We start from the raw sequence: 22,528 nt of genomic DNA on the forward strand, positions 1-22,528 counted from the left end.
AACGTACGGGATGGATGGGGCAACTAAAACTACAATTCCCAGGAAGCTCAGCGGCGCAGATCGCGCTGTGTGGCGGGAGTGCCCTCTGAAGCTCCGCCTTCATGGGCTGGTGGAGGGAGCTTTCCCGCGGATGGGTATGGCGGTGAGCGTTCGTTTAAAGCTTCGTTGCCACAGAAAGAGCCTTAGCGGCTTCGTCGCCACAGAAAGAGGGTTTTCACTATGAGATGCTGCCCTACTGACAGAGCGTCTGTCATAGTTAAGCACCGAAGTTTAAATGTAATGTTTGGAGATTATTGAATCCTCACGGATACCCTCCACCCGCAACGAAACCCTTAAAAAAAAATGGCTTCTACTGTTTCCATCCGGGCGTTCTCTATTGCTCTTAAGGGATTTCTAGGTGATCGGCGGTGCGGCTTTCTAGAAGATTCTGATGAATATTTTTGCCGCTATCTCATTCTTACTGAAATGAGTTCAGTGTGGTGCTGGTTAATTGGCTATTATTGAAACTTGGGTCCACCTGAGGGAATTCTGTAAGCTGTACACACATCTCTGTGTGAAGTGACCCTCCCTGCTGGTAATTAGGCATTGTACCTTTGAGGCCTTCACCAAGTGGAGTCCGTCTCAGCCAGAAAGCCCTGTATCTTTTATGTTCCTCAAAAAAGCTTTTTTGGTGTGTTGAGGTGAAATTCACAACAAAATTAACCACTTTAAGGTGTACAATTAAGTGGCCTTTGGTACATTCGCAGTGTTGTGCAACTATTACCTCTGTCTAGTTCCAAGACCCCAAAAGGTCCGCCCCCTGCCACCCCAGCGGCCACTAGTCTACTCAGAAAGTGCTGTATCTAAAGATTTTATTCAGATACTGAAGATTCATTCATGCAGTATTAAGGTTTCTGAATGTTTGACCAGGCCTGAATCTGGCTACCTTCAACCCTAACATTCTGTCAGGATCCTTGTCCTTACTTAATCTGAAGCTTTCTGACCTTGAACAATATTTTTTTTTTTTAAGCAAAAATCAGTAAATCATATGATAGTATAGCTTTAGTCTGCACTTTGGTGATGAGAGCAGCCTGTGAAACTGCCAATTAGCTTCTGAATTTAGCAATTACTCTAGCTTGACTGCCTGTGTAGAAATGGTTTTACCTTTCTAGATTTCATATGATCCCTGTACCATTTACAGAATTGTGACCAGTGGAAGAGAATTAATTTATGCAGTCATATACCCAAATTTTGCTCCTTTATTTTGGAAGCAAGAAATAACAATGCTAATTAGGGTTATGTGAAAAAAACCCTCACTCATATTTTATAACCAAGCAAGGGCACCTTAATCAATTAGATCTGTGGTAATAAAACATAAATCAAGGAGGGGAAGAGTAAACCCATGAGGAGAAAAAGTATTTTGGCGAAGTAGTTATTTGTTGTTTACTATGAATTAAAATATATATTAACTGATTCTACAAAGATTTTGTGAATATACTTACAATGAAATTACAGTTAATTTACAGAATTTTGTAGGATGGACTACAGTTTACATTCAAAGGGTTTGACAGACTATAAACACATACAATTTATAACTTAGCTGTATAAATAAACAAATGGGGAGGCCGAATAGGTATTTTGGAACTGCTAAAAGAATTCAGAAGAAAGGACTATCAATAAGGCTAGTAGTTACTAAATACTTCTAACTTAAATTGGGGAAAGTCCAGAAGAGTTTAATGAGCTAGCAACCTGTCTTTTATTTCTTCACCAGAATTGTTGGCACCTGGATGACTAAATCTTCAAGTTGTCATAAATCAAGATCACAAGCCAAAGAGTAACATAGGAAATAAAAAAGACTGGATCATTTTATCAGATTTTACTGTTTCGTATACAGAAGGCTATATGGGTAAGGATGAAATATTAGTGTAATAGAATTCATATATGGCACAAAAACTCAGTAATAACCTTACTCCTTATTTTGTAAAGACAAGAAGATACTCTGTCCCAGGTATAACTCTGAAATACGTTCTTCAGGATTGTGACTGTTCCATCTTAATTTTTTGTTTCTGTATCTTCTGTCACAGTGCATGCCAAAGAGTAGTTAATAAGTTTTTTTGAATTAATACAGGAAGTATGAAGTTATATAATGTAACAGAGTGGTACCTCATATAAGTCCTAGAAGCCTAGAAATGTTCTTTATTGGGTAGTGGAGACAAGGAGAGGATGGATGCCCTGTTACTAATAGCACTTTAAAATACTTTCCTGACCATGCCTTTTTCATTTTTTATATACCCAATGCTTTAGCATGTAGTTGGCATTCATAAATGTTGAGTGTGTACATTAATATTCCCTCAACCCAAAGCAGTCATAACTGAACATGGTTAACAAACCTAAAGAATACATAAAAGTTCTGATAAATATGTTCTGTAAAAAAAACTTGCTACTGTGTTATCTGAGACTAAAAAAAATTCCTGCAGCCATTGTTATAACTACTATTTATTGAGTATCCATTATGCATCTTACATGTTGCTAGGTGCTTCTCAAAGCTTCACAACAATTTCCAAGGATTTTTATTTTATAAAGGATGAAACTTAAGGAAAGTTAAGTGTTTGCCCATGATCAGATAGTTAGCTAATGAGTGGATGGCTAATGGAGGATTTAGTCCTTAAGTCTGTCTAACTCCAAAAACCCATGCACTTTGCACTGTGCCAATATAAATCAACATTTACATAGTGTGCTTAGTATGTGTCAGGCATTGTGCTAAATTTGAAGAAACCCGGAGTAAATAATGTATAATCCCTTACCTCAAGGAGTTTACAGCTTGGTCGGGGAGGAATGATTAAGTGGCACCAGTAAGTCACAGACAAAATGCTATAGGTGGTGCCTGGGTGGCTCAGTCAGTCAAATGTCTGACTCTTGATTTCACCTCAGTCATGATTGTAGGGTCATGGGATCCAGCCACGCGTGTGGCTCAGCAGATGGAGTCTGTTTGGGATTCTCTCTCTCCCTCTCTTTCTGTCCCTCTCCTCTGCTCACTCGCTCTGTAAAATGAAAAAAAGAATTTTTTTTTAATGCTATAGAAGCAGTTCATTTTAGCTGAGGGAAATGGGGAAATTCTTCCCTGAAAGTTTTTGAGCCAGACCCTAAAACACTGTGGAAGAAGGGTGGGGCATGTATTCAGGAGTGGTTAGTGTTCTATGAAACTGAAATCTGATAAGCACAGAAGTATCATATTCTCAACAAAACTCTATAGGCTAATTAAATCTAGGCTGATCAAAGCCTTGAGTTTGAATCTCTCACTATGTGTGTTCAGGTTCAAATCCTCTGTTTCATTGATTTATAGTAACCTTTTCCCATGCTCTAATAGTTCCCAGTTAAATCCATTTTACACACCATAACCAGGCTCATCATCTGAAAATGGAATGTAGAGACTCTCCTGCTCAGAAAGTGCCATTTTGTACAGAATTAAGTTGGTAAAGTTGTTATAATTGGCTTATAATTGAGGGTCTGTATTCTGACTTCAATCATCCACTCCGTCTTATTTTCTTTCTTTTTTTACATTTATTTTTCTTAAAATTTTTAAAGTTAATTTTTTTTTTTTGAGAGAGAGAGAGAGCAGGGGATGGGTGGAGAGCAAGGGAGAGAGAATCTCAAGCAGGCTCCGCACTATCAGCATGGATGGGCTCAGTCCTACAACCATGAGATTACAACCTGAATCAAAACCAAGAGTCTGAGGCTTAATGGACTGAGCCACCTGGGTGCCCCTCCATCTCATTTTCTGGTTCTGCCTTTTATTTATGTTGTTAGTCTGCCATCACTAGTTAGAATAAAAGTATATGTGCTATAATAGAGCTATGAACAAAGATATAAGTCTTGCTGACTATTATATACTACCTAAGAACCTTTTGAGTAGAATTTAAGCTTCACATCATGATTTGTGTATAAACCATGACTCAAATTTTTGTTGTATTAGTATATGAATGGATGTGGTCAGAGAGGAGCAGGTTTATGTGGTAAGATGATGAGTTTTTTTTTTATTTTAGACATGTTAAATTTAAGGTATTAGTGGGATACCAACTGGAACTGTCTAGTAGGCAGTTAGAAATATGGGCTTCAAAGTTAGGAGAAGTCATAAATTTGGAAATCACCAATCTAGAGATGATGGGTAGACTAGGAGAGTGACTAAGCTCACTCAGTGATCATGTAGAAAAGAGGTCCTTGGAAAAGGGGAGGGGGGGGGGAGAACATTTAAGGGTATAATTAGGAAAAGCCTGAGATTAAAAGAGTAAAAGATAGATGTGGGACAGGGAGAGTTAAGTATCATTGAAGCCAAAGGAAAAATACTTGAAGAATTCATTGTTCAATTGGGAGACTCAGAGAGGAAACTTATCTTAAAGCTGATTTTAAAGGCATCATATAAGGGCACCTGGATGGCCCAGTCGGTTGAGCATCTGATTCTTGATTTTGGCTTAAGTCACGATCTCATGGTCTTGAGATTGAGCCCTTTGTCTGGCTCTGTGCTGGGTGTGGAGCCTGCTTAAAATTCTCTCTTCTTCTCCCTTTGCCCCCTGCCTCATTCGCACACGTGCTCTCTCTCTTAAATTAATTAATTAATTAATTAATAAAAAGAAGAAAGGCATCATATAAATGGAGGGAACCATAGAGCCTAATGTAGAATACTGAAGACAAGTTATAAAAAAATAAATATTTGTGATTGATGATGGTTGTTGATGATGAGATGAATTCCCATTCTGTTCATGGGACATGTACATTTACCACATTGCTACTATAATTTGAATTGACATAAATATTGGCTTGATTATTTTACACATACCTAGAAACTTAAAAAATAGAGAATGAAACAGCAAATGCAAATGTATTTGCTTATAAAATTGCTTCCATAAAATTGTTGATATGTATCTCTAATTTGGTCATCTTTTAAAAATTTTTTTATTTTTTTAAATGTTTATTTCTGAGAGAGAGAGAGATGGGGAGGGGCAGAGAAAGAGAGACAAGGAATCCAAAGCAGGCTCCAGGCTCTGAGCTGTCAGCACAGATCCCACTGTGGGGCTAGAACCCATGAACTTTGAGATCATTACCTGAGCTGAAGTCAGATGCTTAACCGACTGAGCTACCCAGGTGCCCCATGGTCATAAGACCTTTATATACAAAAAGCAGCAATGTTCCAATAGTTGTTATCAAAGAGAATTTGTGACTTTAAATTAATGGTGATATCCACTTTTTTTATTTGTTTTTTGTTTTGGAGAAAATTTGAGAACATTCTAGCTTATTCTCAAATTACTTTGTTGTTCTTGCCAAATATGAAAGTAATCTGTCAGTATGAGACTAGCTAAATAATTATGGTAAATCCATAGAGTAGATCACCATGTAACTATGAAAAGGAAAGAGGAAACTCTCAAAAATTAAAAATAGAACTACCCTAAGATCCCAGTAATACACAACTGGGAATTTACCCAAAAAATCCAAAATGCTACACTAAATTAAAGATATACATGCACCCCTATGTTTATTGTAGCATTATTTACAATAGCTAAACTATGGAAACAACCCCAAATGTCCATCGATTGATGATGGATAAAGAAGATATGGTGTATTTATGCATACAATAGAATGTTACTCAGCCATAAAAAAGAATGAAATCTTACCATTTGCAATAACTTGGATAGAGCTGGAGAGTATAATGCTAAGTTAAACAAGTCAACCAGAGAGAGACAAATAACTATATGATGTCACTCATATGTGGAACTTAAGACATAAAATAAGCGAGGAAAGAAAAAAACCAAGAGACAAACCTTAAGAAACAGGCTCTTAACTATAGAGAACAAACTGATGGTTACCAGAGGAGAGGTGGGTGGGAGGATGGGTGAAATAGTTGATGGGGATTAAAGAGTACACTTATCGGGGCACCTGGGTGGCTCAGCTGGTTGAGCGTCTGGCTTTGGCTCAGGTCATGATCTCACAGTTTGTGAGTTTGAGCCCCACATCAGGCTCTGTGCTGACAGGTCAGAGCCTGGAGCCTATTTCGAATTCTGTGTCTCCCTCTTTTCTGCTCCTCCCCCACTCATGCTCTGTCTCGCTCTCTCCTTCGAAATAAATAAAAACATTTTAAAAAATTAAAAAAAAAGAGTACACTTATGATGAAAAAAATAAAAATAAATAAAAAACAAAACAGTGGAAAAAAAAGGAAACTTTGTAAGTACTGATAAGAGATAATCTCCAAGATATATTGTGGGATAAAAAAAGCAAAGTGGAAACAGTATATGTTTTACTGCATTTGTATTAAAAAGGCAGAAAAGAGTCAATATATATGCATAAAATATTTCCACAAAGATACCCAAGAAATGGATAGTATTTGTAGACTCCATGTTTGGAGTGCTGGTGGCTGGGGAGCTGAGGTGTAATGGTGGCAGGGAGACTTTTCACCATACTTTTTGTATCTTTTGAATTTTAAGTTGTCTGACTATATTAACCTATTTAAAGGTTAACCATAAATGAATAAATTGGATTTAAAAAAAGAGTCACAAAGATAAGCAGACTCACACAAAGATAAATCCATTGTAAAAATGTGGAAAAGAAAGTATAAAGAAGAAATAAAGATCACTCATAGTGTCATAGTGATGAAGTAGTCACAGTTAATTGTAATGAAGTAAGAACAATTAGGTGTAATTCCTTTTAATTTATTTTTTCTAGTAATTTGGGGGATATACATTTTGTTTTTAATACTATTTAGTACTATTGTATTTAATACTATTAATTGTTATATTTTAGTTTTTACTCTAGTCAAGAGTAAAACAATAATATCTCCTTGTCTTATGACTCCCTATATGTGTGAACAATTTAGCATCTCTCCTTTTGCCCTGTTCATCCGTCCCTTAATTCCAGGATAGTATCATTTAGGGTTTAGGTGCAGATTATTGTTATTACATCAGTTTTTATATTATGTATATTTCTATCAATAATATTTTGGCATATGCCTTTAGGCTTTTTAAGTAACAGCTTTATTGAAATATAATTCACAAACCACATAATTCACCTATTTAAAGAACCCAATTAAATGTGTGGTTTTTTTTTTTTTTTTTTAAAGTAGGCTCCATGTCCAGTGTGGGGCTTATATGCTGAGATCAAGAGTCATGCTTTACTGAGTCAGCCAGACACCCCAGATGTTTCTTAATATAGTCTCAGAGTTGTATAATCATTACCACCAAAATGCAATTTTATAGCATTTTTATCACCCCAAAAAGAAACCCTGTATCCATCAGCAGTCACTCTATTTTTCCTTCCACTGACCCAGCCCTGGGCAACTACTAATCTACTTTCTGTCTTTATAGAGTTGCTTATTCTAGCCATTTCATGTAAATAGGATCATTCAACACATGGCCTTTTTTTTTTTTTTAATGTTTATTCATTTTTGAGAGACAGAGAGTGTATGAGTGGTGGGAGGGGCAAAGAGAGAGAGGTACAGAGGATCCGAAGCTGGCTCTGCACTGATAGCAGTGAGACCCTAAAGCTCAAACTTATAAACTATGAGATCATAACCTGAGCTGAAGTTGGATGCTCAACTGCTGAACCACCCAGGTGCCCAAACACATGGTCTTTTGTGACTGCTTTCTTTCACATCATAATGTTTTCAAGATTCATTCATGTTATATAGCACATATCAATATGTTACTCCTTTTTATGGTTGAATAAGATTCTATTGTATGGCTATACCACATTTTGTTTATGCATTCACCACTTCATGGACGTTTGGGTTTCCACATTTTGGCTATTATGAACAATGCTGCTCTGAACATTTATGTATAAGTTTCTATGGAAACATGTTTTCAGTTCTCATGGATATATGCTGTGGTCATGTGATTATGGTTAACTTTTTGAGTAATCGTCAGACTGTTCTCCAAAGTGGATGCACCATTTTATGCTCTCAATAGCTATGTATGAAGCTATGTATGAAGAGGCCAATTTCTCCGTACTCTGGCCAACACCTGTCATCTGTCTTTTTGGCTGTAACTATCCTACTGGATGTAAAGTTGCTTTCAGTTTTGAAACCAAATCTTTGAGTAATTTTGTGACAAAAGATGAAGTGTGTAAAGTATCAAGTATACTTATGGTTATATATACTAAAGGCTTTATATAAGTCCAGAGAGAAAGGGATAAAAATCTTACTGATTCACATCAGTGGTTCTCAAACTTTTGTGTGCAATGGAACCACCTGGAAGACTTTTTGTGAGTCTGTATTATTGGGTTCTACCCCAGAGCTTCTAATTCAGTAGGACTGTGATAGGTAAGAAAACTTAACATTTGTAACAAGTTTCCAGTGCTACTGTTGGTCTGCATACATTTTTATTTTGTTTATTTTTAAAATTTATTATTATTTTTTTTTGTTTTAGAGAGAGAGTGCATGAGTGGGGAAGAGGGGCAGAAGAGACAGAGGGAGAGGGAGAGGGAGAGGGAGAGGGAGAGAGAGAGAGAGAGAGAGAGAGAGAGAGAGAGAGAGAGAGAATATGAGAATTTTAAGTAGGCTCCATGGTCAGCATGGAGTCAGATGTGAGGTGCCGTCCCATGACCCCTGGGATCATGACCTGAGCCGAAATCAAGAGTTGGATGCTCAACTGACTGAATCACCCAGGTGTCCCCAAACCACATTTTTAGAACCATTGATTTGGCAATCATGATGGTAATGCTTACTTTGGGCCCAGTTTCTTCCTTGTTTTATATATGTTAATTTATATAATCTTCATGCAGGTGTGTCCTACTATTTTATCATTTTACAGATGAGGAAATTGAGGTGTATATAGATTAACTTGCTCAAGGAAATTGATTATACAAAAGTTAAGTAACTTGCTCAAGATCACACATCTGAAATTAGTGGAGCTGATACCTGGTCTAGGTCTAGTATTTATACTTTTAATTTCTGTGTGATATTGCTACACATAAAGTTAATTCACATGGTATACATGATGTTTATTGAGTGAAAACTTGAGAATAATCCATTTCTTCCAAATTTGGGATGCTTAGTTCCAAGAGAGAATTCTTTTCTTTCAAGACAATAGATAACCTACAAAATGAAGGATTTCCTCAATGTGCTGTGTCTAGTAGTTCATTCATTGGTTACTGTGTCTAGTAATTCTTTTTTTTTTAATGTTTTATTTTTATTCTTTTTTATTTTTGAGACAGAGAGAGACAGAGCATGAACGGGGGAGGGTCAGAGAGAGAGGGAGACACAGAATCCGAAGCAGGCTCCAGGCTTTGAGCTGTCAGCACAGAGCCCAACGCAGGGCTCAAACTCACGGACTGTGAGATCATAACCTGCGTCGAAGTCGGACGCTTAACTGACGGAGCCACCCAGGTGCCCCTCTAGTAATTCTTAAAATACTTTGTGTTTATGATTTAGTTTTATGTAATGTAGGACTACTGTGAATTATGATTTCTATGTTAACGAGTATTTTGGAATAGCTAAGTAATTGTGTGAACTTGGAGAGTCACAAATTTTTTTGGGTCTCAGTTTTTTCATCAAACTATGCTTCTATGATTTTGATTTAGTTCTAGAAAATTATAGATCATGGCAATTATTTCTTAGTTGAGAGGGAAATTTAGTTTAGTAGATGGAATTTTCTCAGTTTTAAGATTTTTTCCCTTGAAATTTTCTCAACTTTGAAAGTTACTCATGGAAAAACTCACGAATTGGACATGTTTGGTTTGACAGCTTGTTCTTTTTATGGAATTTGTGTTTGCAATTGTGATTTTATATTGCATACCTATAAATTACTCACAATTTCTTACACTTTTTCCTATTTTGTGTGTCAGTATTTTATGATGTTTTTATAATTTATTAATGTGCCATCATTTAAACTGGTCTGAAGTTTCTGAAGCTTAAAGTATTACCTCAAATATTTTGTGATATACTTTGATTGTATACATATTAAGTACAGAACACTTTACTAAACATTTCCAGGGCATAAGTAAGAAAGAGACTGTATTCTTTATGCCTTCAAGGAATTTATATTTTAATTGTAACAGTTTTGATTTAGTTTACTGATTAGTAAAATATATTTGAAAAATTTGTCAGACTTGGGCATGGACAAAAGTGATTACCGAGTTTCCTTTCAAGAGAATGCTGAATGTCTAGGGACCCTGAAGGGTTTATTTGATCCTAAATGAGTGCGCACTTTAGATCATCTTTGATTGAGTAGGCTATTTTACAACTCTGTAGGGATAAAAGTTAAATTATAGAAAACCGAAAACGTTGCAGGTGTTTTATGCCTATAACAATGCACATGATTCCTATTTTTGCCAATGCAAATGGATTTTGTTCAGTAGAACGTATAAATCTCTGTAAGTCAAATTCTATTATGAATTGGTTTTCACTTTTTCATGATTTCCTCATTAATTAATAAGGAAATGAAATCTGACACTTAACATTTTGATTCATGTTCTTTTTGAATTTACATGAGAATCATGATTTTACTATTTTGGAAATTATACTTTAGAATCTTTATCTACCTCTATAATGCACATATAGTTAAATATAAATATATATGAATTTTTAAGAAGTACCTGTATATGCTGAAAAGCAATAAAGCAAAACTTATTTTTTTAAACTAAGGGTAATATTTTCCCTTATCACAAACAATGCATGTACCTATAAGATGAATTAAAATATATTTATAAGCAAGAAGAAAGTTAAAAAATAAAAAATTTTATGGTCTCACCATCCAGAAGTAATGATCATTATTAAGCCTTGGAATACAGTGTTTCAGACTTATTTTTTCTATTTATGTAATTTTTTTCTTGAATAGGATAATACTATATCTATATTGATTTAAGCCTTTTTTGTTTTAACTTAAGAGTGTATGAATGAACACCTTTTTTGACACTTGGTTTCTGAAGATTGTATTTCAGCAGTTCAAAGGAAAGGGAGCTAACAAAGGTTCTTGTTAGCTATTTAACTCTAATTACTTTGTGGAGACATGTCATTATTTTTAACATGGAATCATGTTAAATAGGCATATGAAATCACCAAGTATAAAAGAAATTGAAGCAAAAATGTTTGAATACTCTACATTACAAGAGGTAGCTGCTGTTTGGGATCTTAGAAGTCTGCTTGTATATACATCATGATGAAATATTTTTTTGTTTTTGTTTTTGTTTATTTTGTTTTTAAAAAGAAGCTGGCATGGAGGTTATTGGGGAATGAGGTGGGGAAGAACACAAGATTACAAAGGAAAAGAAGCCTGGAATATCAGTATAGGAAAGCAGTCTTATCCTAGCTGTTAACATTTAAAAAGCCCTTTCAAGGACTAAAGAAATAAAGGCTACAAATGTCTGGAGCTTGAAATGGCTTTTATACTTTTGAACCTGTTATGAAAGCTTTTCATAGAACTCTTTCCTCCCCCTCCTGGAAAACAAATAGTTAAAAAAAAAAAGAAATTAAACAGGAAAAAACCAGATATAAAAGATATTACCCCATAGCCTATTTTAAGTTTCTGAGCCAGGAGAACAGCTTCTTTAAAAAAAAAAAATTGAACCAAGAAGAATTGCCATATTTCGAAGTCTGAAGGAAACAAAGAGAGTAAGTTGTTATATATATCCTTGGACCTTCTGAATTGCTAGCAGCTTACATGTAGGTGCATTTCCATTAGGAATCAACACCTCTTGATTTTATTGCTCTTACACTTGTTTACAAACATGTTAGAAAAAGTAAAAGAGAAAGAAGCAATATGCACTGAGACTATTCTGTTTTTAACATGGTATTTGGCTGAACACAAATGTTTTATATCTGTCATCATAAAGAGTTAAGTTTTTAAAAAAATGTTCAAAGGACATGGATTGCCAATTCTTTTTTTTTTAATTTTTTTTTCAACGTTTATTTATTTTTGGGACAGAGAGAGACAGAGCATGAACGGGCGAGGGGCAGAGAGAGAGGGAGACACAGAATCGGAAACAGGCTCCAGGCTCTGAGCCATCAGCCCAGAGCCCGACGCGGGGCTCGAACTCACGGACCGTGAGATCGTGACCTGGTTGAAGTCGGATGCTTAACCGACTGCGCCACCCAGGCGCCCCTGGATTGCCAATTCTTATAAAGTTCCTCACCAAAAGGCTAGATATGCCTTTTTCCCCTCATTTTATGATTTATTTATTATTAAAAATGAAATGGAAAAATAAAGGACTGACATTCAGTAACTTGTAGATTTTGTCCTTTTAGCGTTATAAACCATCAAGATTGTAGAGGGATTCCAAATCTCTGTATTGGAGTCTAACTCTGCTTAAATTAAAAAGTTTTAAAAGTCCTGCAATGTAGGGGCACTTGGGTGGCTCAGTCAGTTAAGCATCTGACTCTTAATTTCGGCTCGGGTCAGGGTCTCATGGTTCGTGTGATACAGACTCTGCTGATAGTGTAGAGCCTGCTTGGGATTCTCTCTCTCTTCCTGTCTCTCTGCTTCTCCCCTGCTTGTGTGCTTTCTCTCTCTCAAAATAAATAAATAAACTTTTAAAAGTCCTGCAATGTAATATGGAAGTTCTGAATTTTAGTCCCATCACTGCTTTTGATTTAATCATTGCCAAGTCACCCAAGCTCTTTCAGAGCCAAACTAGTTTGTTCTGTTTCTTCCATCTCTGAAGCTCTGTAATTCTGTGATTTTAAAAACTGTGAAAGTTAGGTTAAAGATAAAATTTTCTTTAAAAAACAAATCTCAATTTAACACATATTTCTAAATACCAAATGAAATCTTAATTTAATTAGTAATATAAAAAAAATTTTAGTATGACCACAGAATTTTTTTTTGACCATGGAATTTTATTTTATTTTTTGAACCCATTTTGTTTATTTATTAATATTACAATAGCTACTGCTGCTTCTACATTTGGCAATTTTTTGATGTATAATATTATATTAGTTTCAGGTGTACAACATAGCGATTCAACAATTCTATATATTACAAAATACCACAAGTGTAATCACCATCTGCCACCACATAGTTATTACAATATTATTGACTATATTCCTTATGCTGTACATTTTATCCCTGTGACTTATCTATGTTATCATTGGAAGTTTGTACCTATTAATCTCCTTCACCTACTTTTAACTGAAATTTAATAGGCATGTAGAAAAATGCACAAAGCATAACTGTATAGTTCATTGTCACAAAATAAGTATATCTATGTAACCCTGCCCAGGTCAAGAAATAAAATATATTTGATGCCCCTTAAGTCTTCCCACCTGACTACCTTCTCTTTTTTCCCCAAAGATAGCTATCTTGACTTCTAAGAACATGCATTAACCACCCCTGTTTTAGTGTTAAAATATAAATCGAGGCATATTAAAAATTGTAAGACTTTATTTGAGTGAAAATCAATTTCATTCAGACGGTATCCAGTCTAGCAGATAAAATGGAGCTTGGAGGAGCTGTGCAAAAGGAGAGATTTTTACAGGCAGAAGGGAGCAGGAACAAGGAAGTTTTACTAGCAAAAAATGGATTGTGAGGGGTCTATCAGGTAGATTACTTCCCTAATACTTAGATCAGGTGATTCTTGTTTAAATAATTTAAGATTCCATTTCTGAGAGAGGTCAAAACTGTAATTAAGCCTTGGTTTGGTGATGGGGGGCTTAGCATAAGTGACTCCATTTGGGGTCTCCTATCTTGTTTCTAACATAAGCTTTTTTTTAAATAGAACCAGACAGTATGTATTCTTTTACATCTAGCTTTTCTTACACAGTGTTATATTTGTGAGAATCATTACTGTCATCACTGTCATTATGTAGTAGTGGTTGGTTCATTTTATTTCGGTGTAGTATTACACTGTATGAATTCACCTGTTGATGGGTGTATGGGTTTCCACTCTGGGCTATAATGAACAATACCATGTAAAATTTTATGTAAGTTTTTTGATATAAATGTGCATGCATTACTGTTGGGTATATGCTTAGGAGTAAGTGGAAAATAACATGGAAAGGTTTTCCAAAGTATGTGTACCAATTTATATTTCCACTTGCTCAGACTATAGAATTTTAACAGTTCCTTTATGATTATCAGAATGAATTGATCTCTAATATGAAGCATTTGAATTTTCCCAGGAGAAAATTGGTATGTGGACACTGATTAAACTTATTAATGCTTATTTTTGAAAATGTCATAGCCCTACTCTTTGGTGACTAGGACTCTAGAATTTCTCACTACCTATTTGATACAGGGAAAAGCAGTTGATTTTTTGCTAATTTTTTTTTTCCCCTCAGAGAACTGAGAGTGGCTGGAAAAAGTAAAACTTCAAAATCATTGAACTGTTGTTTTAATTTTCTTTTTTACTAACTTGGCTAAACTAAGCAGTGTTCTAATAATAAACTCCTTTAGCTGTTATAACATTCTTGAATAATGTAGTACTTTCTGCTTTGAGCAGAGGGGATTAGTATTTATTATCTATTCTGATGTTGTTTCTGTCCCCTTTTTTTTTTTTTTTTTTTTTTTTTGTTGCTAATTCTTACTTGAAAGTATATATTTTCATTTAAGAACCTTGCTTGCTGTGGGCTATCCACCACAACACATTTATCAAAAGCTGTTTCTCTGGGGAAAGACAAACACCAAACACTAACTTAACTGTAGAAAGTTAGATGTCCTCAACGGCTTTATCTACCAGTGCCATGATATTTTTGTTCTGTTTTTTAATTCAGTTCTGGAAAATAGATCTTTCCTAAGCAAGGTATTGCAAAAATACAAGGATTCTAGATGATGATGGTTTGATTGATGTGGAGAGAGGTACTAAATCAAATTAGAAGATCAAGAGAATCAAATGAGGTCATATATTTGAGACTATTTGGTAGAATTTAAGGTATCATCATCATCATCATCATGAGGACAATTTAGTCTTTTTTAAAAAAAATTTTTTTAATGTTTATTTCTGAGAAAGAGAGACAGATATAGAGACAGAATGTGAGTGGGAAGGGGCAGAGAGAGGGAGACACAGAATCTGAAGCATGCTCCAGGCTCTGAGCTGTCAGCACAGGGCCTGACATGGGACTTGAACTCACAAACCATGAGATCATGACCTGAGCTAAAGTTGGATGCTGAAGTTGGGTGCTTAACCTAATGAGCCACCCAGGTGCCCCTTTAGTCTTTTGTAAGAGGAGGAGGAATAAATAGTTTAGATATAGTAGAACTCTATTAATTACATTGGAGTGCTGACCTATAGAAATATAAAGTGAGTCACAAATGTGAGTCATGCATATAATTTAAGATTTTCTAGTAATCATACTAAAAAGAAGTAAAAAGTAAAAAGAAATGGGTGAAATTAATGTTAATGTATTTTGTATAACCTAGTATATCAGAATAGTATCATTTCAACATGTAACCAATATAAAAATTATTGAGATGTTTTATATTATTTATTTATTTAAATGTTTATTTTTTTATTTTATTTTATTTTTTTTTTTAATTTTTTTTTCAACGTTTATTTATTTTTGGGACAGAGAGAGACAGAGCATGAACAGGGGAGGGGCAGAGAGAGAGGGAGACACAGAATCGGAAACAGGCTCCAGGCTCTGAGCCATCAGCCCAGAGCCCGACGCGGGGCTCGAACTCACGGACCGCGAGATCGTGACCTGGCTGAAGTCGGACGCTTAACCGACTGCGCCACTCAGGCGCCCCTATTTTTTTATTTTAAAAGAGAGAGAGAGTACATGTGCATGCATGCGTGAGTGGGGGACAGGCAGAGAGAGAGGGAGAGAGAGATTCCCAAGCAGGCTTCACACTCAGTGTGGAGCCCAATATGGGACTCGATCTCACAACCCTGAGATCATGACCTGAACTGAAATCAAGAATTGGATGTTTAACTGAGCCACCATTAATGGTTGATACATAATGATAAATAAACAATGGGCACCCCATCATTTATTTACACTAAGTATTCAAAAGTCCAGTGTGTGTTTGTATTACAGCACATCTCAGATGGGGCTAATCACATTACCAGTGCCCCATAAACCACAGGTTGCTATTGGCTACTCTGTTGGACAACACAGATTTGGCACTTTCCATGATAGAATGGGTGTGTGCTCCATGCTATACCAACTGGACATGATTTACTTATACTTCTAGCAGTATTTCACTGTAATGCATAATAATAGTGAGTTGTTAGTCTGTATTTGAAATATAGGATTTTGAGTTTTTGAAGTAAGAAAGAGCTTTGAACTCTACTGCTGAAATTCATTTTCTGAAACTTTTCCAACAGGACTATTTTGCCAGATTCTAAATGATAAAAATTAGAGCCTTGAAACCCATAGAAGTCCAGTATATTCTGAGGTAATTTGCATATTAATGAGCAGCAGCAGGAGACACATCTGGTGTACCAAAAAGACCCACTGAAAATTAAATGATACAACATTCAGAACAACTGGCAGGTAAATAACAAAGATATATATGTTAACTGTGAAATTTTTGTGAGGGAAAAACAATGAACATGACTGATTATGTGAAAAGGACTTTGCTATAGACTGAATGTTTACGTCCCTGAAATTCATATATTGAAACTTAATCTCTAAAGTGATGGTATTTGGAGGTGGGCCTTTGGGAAATGATTAATTGTCCTTTTAAAAGAGAACACAAGAGCTCGTTTGCCCCTTTCCACTATGTGAGGACACAGCAAAAAGACAGCTGTCAATGAACTAGGGAATGAGTGGTTCTCACCAGACACTGAATCTGTCAGGGCCTTGATCTTGGACTTCTTAGCCTCCAGAACTATGAGAAATAAATGTTTGTTGTTTAAGCCACCCAGTCTATGGTATTTTTGTTATAGCAGCCTGAACAAACTAAGACAAACTTTGAAAGTTTAGCATAGTAACTTTAGGGAAGTTGGAAATAAAGCAAAAGTTCCACATTTTTTCCCATAGAACAATGCTGTATAAATGTCTCATTCACTAGGATAGCCCATATAAACCTATTTGAACTATTGATACAGCTGAAATATTTGTCCTTTGCAGTAATTACTGTTATAATGCTACAAATAAAAAAATTTATATTTATTATTTCTAATGCTTTTGAAAAATTATGTAGAATTCTTTAGAAGATGAGGAGGTAGATGGAGACAGTTATTTTTAAGGATTAAATGGCCAATGGCAGTTTTTTTCCTAACTTTTTATTATGGAAATTAAAAAAAACACATACACAAGTAGATGGAATAGTGGATGTGGATACCTGTGCTTAATGGAGAAGTAAATTGTTGGCAAAGAAAAGTTGGGTCAAAGATTCCTCCATCAGTCACTGAGCGATAAGAGCAGTTTGAGATGGTTTTGTAGTTATCTGATTTGGGTTCTGGAGGGATAGAAGGAGCTGGAGGCAGTTTTGTATTGATTCATGGATTGAGTAAATAGATACATAGCTAAGTTCTTTGCAGACCAGTGATTAGATTCTGGAAGTAGGGAGTGTAGGATTCCTGGGTTTGATTATTTCTTCTTTCATCTGTGGTTATTATTAACTATGGATATTTTGCTTGTTTCTTGTTTAGTTTCAAAATTATGTGAGTTTTACATTTTATATGAATTTTAGAGAATTATTGGCTATTGAGAAAACAGTGAATTTTTAGGAACAAAAGTGATTTCCCTAAGAAAGTTCATTCTAAATGTATTATCTGTATGAAACAATTTTTTGTTTATATTGTGAAGTAAATGATTTATGTAATATAAAATGGAGAACTATTTATCTATATTTTCAAGTGTTTTATTTAAAAAATAGGAATAATTATGTAAAAGATTTTGACAACCAAATGCTTTGTGTTGTAAATGATTGCAGAAGTTTTTACTGGTATTTTTGGCCACTTTGTGGAAAAGTTGTTAGGTGTATTTTTGAGTGGGGCTATCATCATAAGGCAATGTGATATGTAAGAAAAACCCTGAATCAGAAGTCAGAAAGCCTGGGTTTATTATGGCTATGTCACTTATTACTGTGTGTCCTTGGGCAAATCACTTGTCTTTCTGAATCTTTGTTTTTATTTGCTGAATGAAAGGTTTGGACTAGATGATTTTCTTTTAATTTATTTATTGTTTAATTTACATCCAAGTTAGCATATGATGCATCAATGATTTCAGGAGTAGATTAATGCCCCTTACCCATGTAGACTATACCCTCTCCCATGACCCCTCCAGGAACCCTCTGTTTGTTCTCTATATTTAAGAGTCTTTTATGTCTTGTCCTTCTCCTTGTTTTTGTATTATTTTTGCTTCCCTTCCCTTATGTTCATCTGTTTTGTATCTTAAATTTGTCATATGAGTGAAGTCATGTGATATTTGTCTTTCTCTGATGGACTAATACCCTCCAGTTCCATCCACGTATTGCAAATGGCAAGATTTCGTTTTTTTTGATTGCCGAGTAATACTCCATTGTATATTATACCACATCTTATTTATCCATTCATCTGCTGATGGACATTTGGGCTCTTTCCATACTTTGGCTATTGTCGATAGTGCTGCTGTAAACATTGGGGTACATGTGTCCCTTTGAAACAGCATACCTGGATCCCTTGGATAAATGCCTAGTAGTGCAATTGCTGGGTTGTAGGGTAGTTCTATTTTTAATTTTTTGAGGAACCTCCATACTGTTTTCCAGAGTAACTGTGCCAGTTTGCATTCCCACCAGCAGTGCAAAAGAGATTCTCTTTTTCTGCATGGACTAGATGATTTCTAAGATCCTTTAAGGTGATAGCATGATATAATGAAAAGAGCATTGGTTTTGAAATTAGACACACCCTGTTTTTGTTCATTCAGCAAATATTTATTGAGAGCTATTTTGTACCAGACACTGAAAATATAAATAAGTTAAAAAAAATATATAAATAAGCTAACTAATTAGTCTCTACCTTTATGTAGCTTACATTCTATTTTGATAGACAACAAAAAGACAAATACATTAAACAATTACAAAATATAATAACTTCCATAAGAAAACTAACAAGGGACTCTTGACAGTGTGGTTTAGGACTGTCTCGTTGAGGTAGTGACTCAGGATCGCTAGCTAGATAATTAATGGGGAAGTATTTCAGGTAAAGGGAACGGCATCTGAAAAAGACTTGAAGCTGGAAAGAGCTTAGTGTGCTCTGGGTGCTGAAGGAAGACTAGTGTGAATTAGACTGTAGTGAAATGAGGGGAGAGTGGCATAAAATGAGATTGGAAAGATAGGCAGAGTTTTGTAGATCATGATAATGGAGTTTGGATTTTATCCTAAGTGCAATGGTAAACCATTGTAGGCCCTTTAGCAGAGGAGGGATTGATTTGATGTTTTATTTTAAGAAAGCTTCTCTGTTTACATTTTGGGGAATTGATTAGAGTAGGTGTAAGAGTAGAGTTGAACCTGTTGCCTAGTCCAGGTGAGAAATAATGAAGACCTGGGTTAAAGTGGTAGTGGTGGAGATGGAGAGATGTGGAGGAATTTAAGATATATTTTACGGGAAGAAACAACTGGATTTACTGATGAATTAGATATTGAGGATGATGCAAAGGAAGGAATAAAAGAAGGCTCTTTGGTTTCTGGTTTGAACAACCTTTGGACAGAATTTCTATTTATTCAGTGGGGAAAGATGGGCAGATTTGGGTAGGTAGGTATCATGATTTCTTTTTTGGGCACATTAAGTTTACAATGTTTTTGAGATGTTTAGGTGATGATGTAAAGAAACTAGACAATTAGATATTCAAACCTGAGATTCATATAAGTCAAGGCTAGAGATACATGTTTGGGAGTCATGAGCATAAGGTTAGTGGCATTTAAATCCAAGGGAATGTCTGAAATGATCCAGGAAAAAGAGACAAATCTCAAAGGGCTCTGGCCTGAGTGTGAGGAATCCTAGAAATTACAAATCAGGTAGAAGAGGTGGATTAAAGAGTGGAGACTAAGAGGTAGTAGTAGTGGGGATGGCCTAAACCAAGAGAGTGTCATATTTGGAAGCCAAGAGAGGTCAGTGTTTCAAAGAGGGTGTTGTTGAGTTTGTTCAATGCTTATGCGAAATGAAGTTAAGATGAGCACAGAGAAATGACCACTGGGTTTTGTAACATTTGATTTTAATTCTGACTCTGTTACTTACTAGTAGTGTGAACTTGACCACTCCACTTCACATCGAGTCTCTGTATTCTCATCTTCAGAAAAGAGAATAGCAATACTTCTATCATGTAGTTATTGTAAGGATTGATGAACCAACACGTATTTATCTGGATCAGCATCTGATAAACTTGGGATACTCAGTTGATATTAATTCCTTTCTTCTCTAGGTCTGTGATATGCTTTGAAACTTTGAATAAAGTACACCTATTCCTTGCTTAAAGATGTTAATTTGTTTAAGAAAATTCTGTTGCTTAGTAAAAATCTATAAAATAAAAAATATTACCATGAATTTGATGGTAAAAATCATGATATATTTCATTCCAACCCAACATACCCAAATACTTTCACAGATAGAAAAATATATCATTTAAAGGGCATCTGGGTGGCTCAGTTGGTTTAGCATCCATCTGACTGTTGATTTTGGCTCAGCTAATGATCTTACAGTTGATAAGATCAAGCCGTGCTGACAGTTTGGAGCCTGCTTGGGATTCTCTCTCTCTCTTTCTCTCTCTCTCTCTCTCTCTCTCTCTCTGCCCCTCGCTTACTTGTGCATGCATGCACTCACTCTCTCAAAATAAATGACATTTAAAAAAAGAAAAATATATCATTTAAGGAACAATGAAAACAAATTTGTGTAAGTAACAGATAACATTTGAAAGTACATAGATGGATAGATTATACATAAACTATAAAGTAATAAAAGTTTATTGTACTTGCCAAAGGAAGAAAAGAATTGATAATGGCTAGTGGTTGGTGGAGGAGGAGTGTGAAGTATTCATTCTTTGGAAGATATGTTATTCTTTCTGCACCATTTTCCCCATCACTTTTTTCAGCCTTTGAGGGGTTCATGATTATCATGCCTTCACATAAACTTAATATAAAATTATAGCATACTCTTAGAGTTGTACAAGATGCTACCTCTTCATTCTTTTTTTAAAGAAACAAAATTTACTTAATGTTTATTCATTTTTGTGAGAGAGAGACAGAGACAGAGCATGAGAAGGGGAGGGCAGAGAGAGAGAGGGAGACACAGAATCTAAAGCGGGCTCCAGGCTCTGAGCTGTCAGCACAGAGCCCCATGTGGGGCTCGAACTCACGAACTGTGAGGTCATGACCTGAGCCAAAGTCAGATGCTTAACCAACTGAGCCACCCAGGTGCCCAATTTTCATTCTTTATTGGCAGTGAAGAACATTTGGGTCATCTAAACATGGTTTACAATGTAAATTTTCCCACATGTTATTCTCTGACAAGGAATTGTTATGTTGAATAAGTTGGTGAGTGTTTTTGCCTGAAAGTGTAACATCAAAATATCATATCTTATAGGGGCACCTGGGTAGCTCAGTCAGTTAAGCATCGGACTTGGGCTTGGGTCATGATCTCATGGTTCATGAGTTCAATCCCCACCTCTGTGCTGACAGCTCAGAGCCTGGAGCCTGCTTCAGATTCTGTGTCTCCCTCTCTCTCTCTGCCCCTCCCCTGCTCATGTTCTGTCTCTCTCAAAAGTAAATAAACATTAAAAAAATATATATGTATCATATAGTATATTTACTTAGTGTGGTTTTGGGTGAAAAAATATTTTGGAAAAAGGGGTGTCATTTGAAAAGTGATAAAACTTTTTCAGAACCATTTTAAATTAATTAGTTGCTATCTGATGTACTTACTGATCATCTACTCCATGCATGGTTATGTTAGGTTCTGTGGAGATAGCTAATATGTTTATAATTTAATGAGTAGCTTTTAGCAGACAGAATTTTTAAGTTATTTTTAATTTTAAAGGAAAAATAGTGAAAAAGCAAAAGCTATTATTAGTGGCATCTCTCTAATAATGTGAAATACTCTCAATTGAGTAAAATTTGAAAACCTAATTTACATTAACTGGAAATAAGAGAATCTGATTATAAAAAATGTAGTTATACTTTTAAACTATGTTTTTTTTAAACATTTTTAATTGGCACCTATACCCCCAGACTGGCAAACCATGTTATGGGGAATCATAAAGTCACTCTGGCAGATGGGTAGGAGTGTGGATGCACCAGAGAACCACTGTCCACGCAGGTTGGATTTCCATTTCATGCTGAGCTCATACATCTAAGGCGCATGTATTTCTTGGCAAAAATCTGAATTTCCTGCTGAAAGTCTTGGCATAGATAAGCATAAGATCAATGAGTTCCAAGATAGGGCTCTGTGCCTTAAGTATCTATGTGTAACTTCTATTGGCATGATGCTTTAAAGGAAATGTATTTGGTAAGTTACTCGTTTCCCCCTCTAAACTATAAAGTTGCTATATGCTAGTTTTAATAATATATTTTACAACTGTTGTTACTGGTTGGTGTTGTATATAGCTTGGTCCCAGAGCAATAGCATATGCAGATTGAAAATCAACCCAAAAGACTTCTTTGCGTGAGTATTACAAACTGAGACTTAATTCTACTTCTCTCTGATCATTTTCTTTTTG

General features: G+C 35.5%; 1 long non-coding RNA gene across 2 annotated transcripts; it reads left to right on the forward strand.

The window, feature by feature from the left end:
- Positions 1 to 16: 16 nt before the first annotated feature.
- On the forward strand, positions 17 to 18,001 carry LOC121043723 (uncharacterized). Of its 2 annotated transcripts, none has more exons than XR_005796996.1 (3): positions 17 to 142; positions 1,751 to 1,885; positions 16,219 to 18,001. It is a non-coding gene; the product is annotated as an uncharacterized LOC121043723 (long non-coding RNA). The 2 variants fall into 2 exon arrangements; XR_005796997.1 differs by lacking the exon at positions 16,219 to 18,001 and adding an exon at positions 9,175 to 9,221.
- Positions 18,002 to 22,528: the final 4,527 nt, after the last annotated feature.

Source organism: Herpailurus yagouaroundi, unplaced genomic scaffold, assembly GCF_014898765.1.
Source record: "Herpailurus yagouaroundi ecotype Mexico unplaced genomic scaffold, PumYag 187, whole genome shotgun sequence".
In the NCBI taxonomy this organism is placed as follows: domain Eukaryota; kingdom Metazoa; phylum Chordata; class Mammalia; order Carnivora; family Felidae; genus Herpailurus; species Herpailurus yagouaroundi.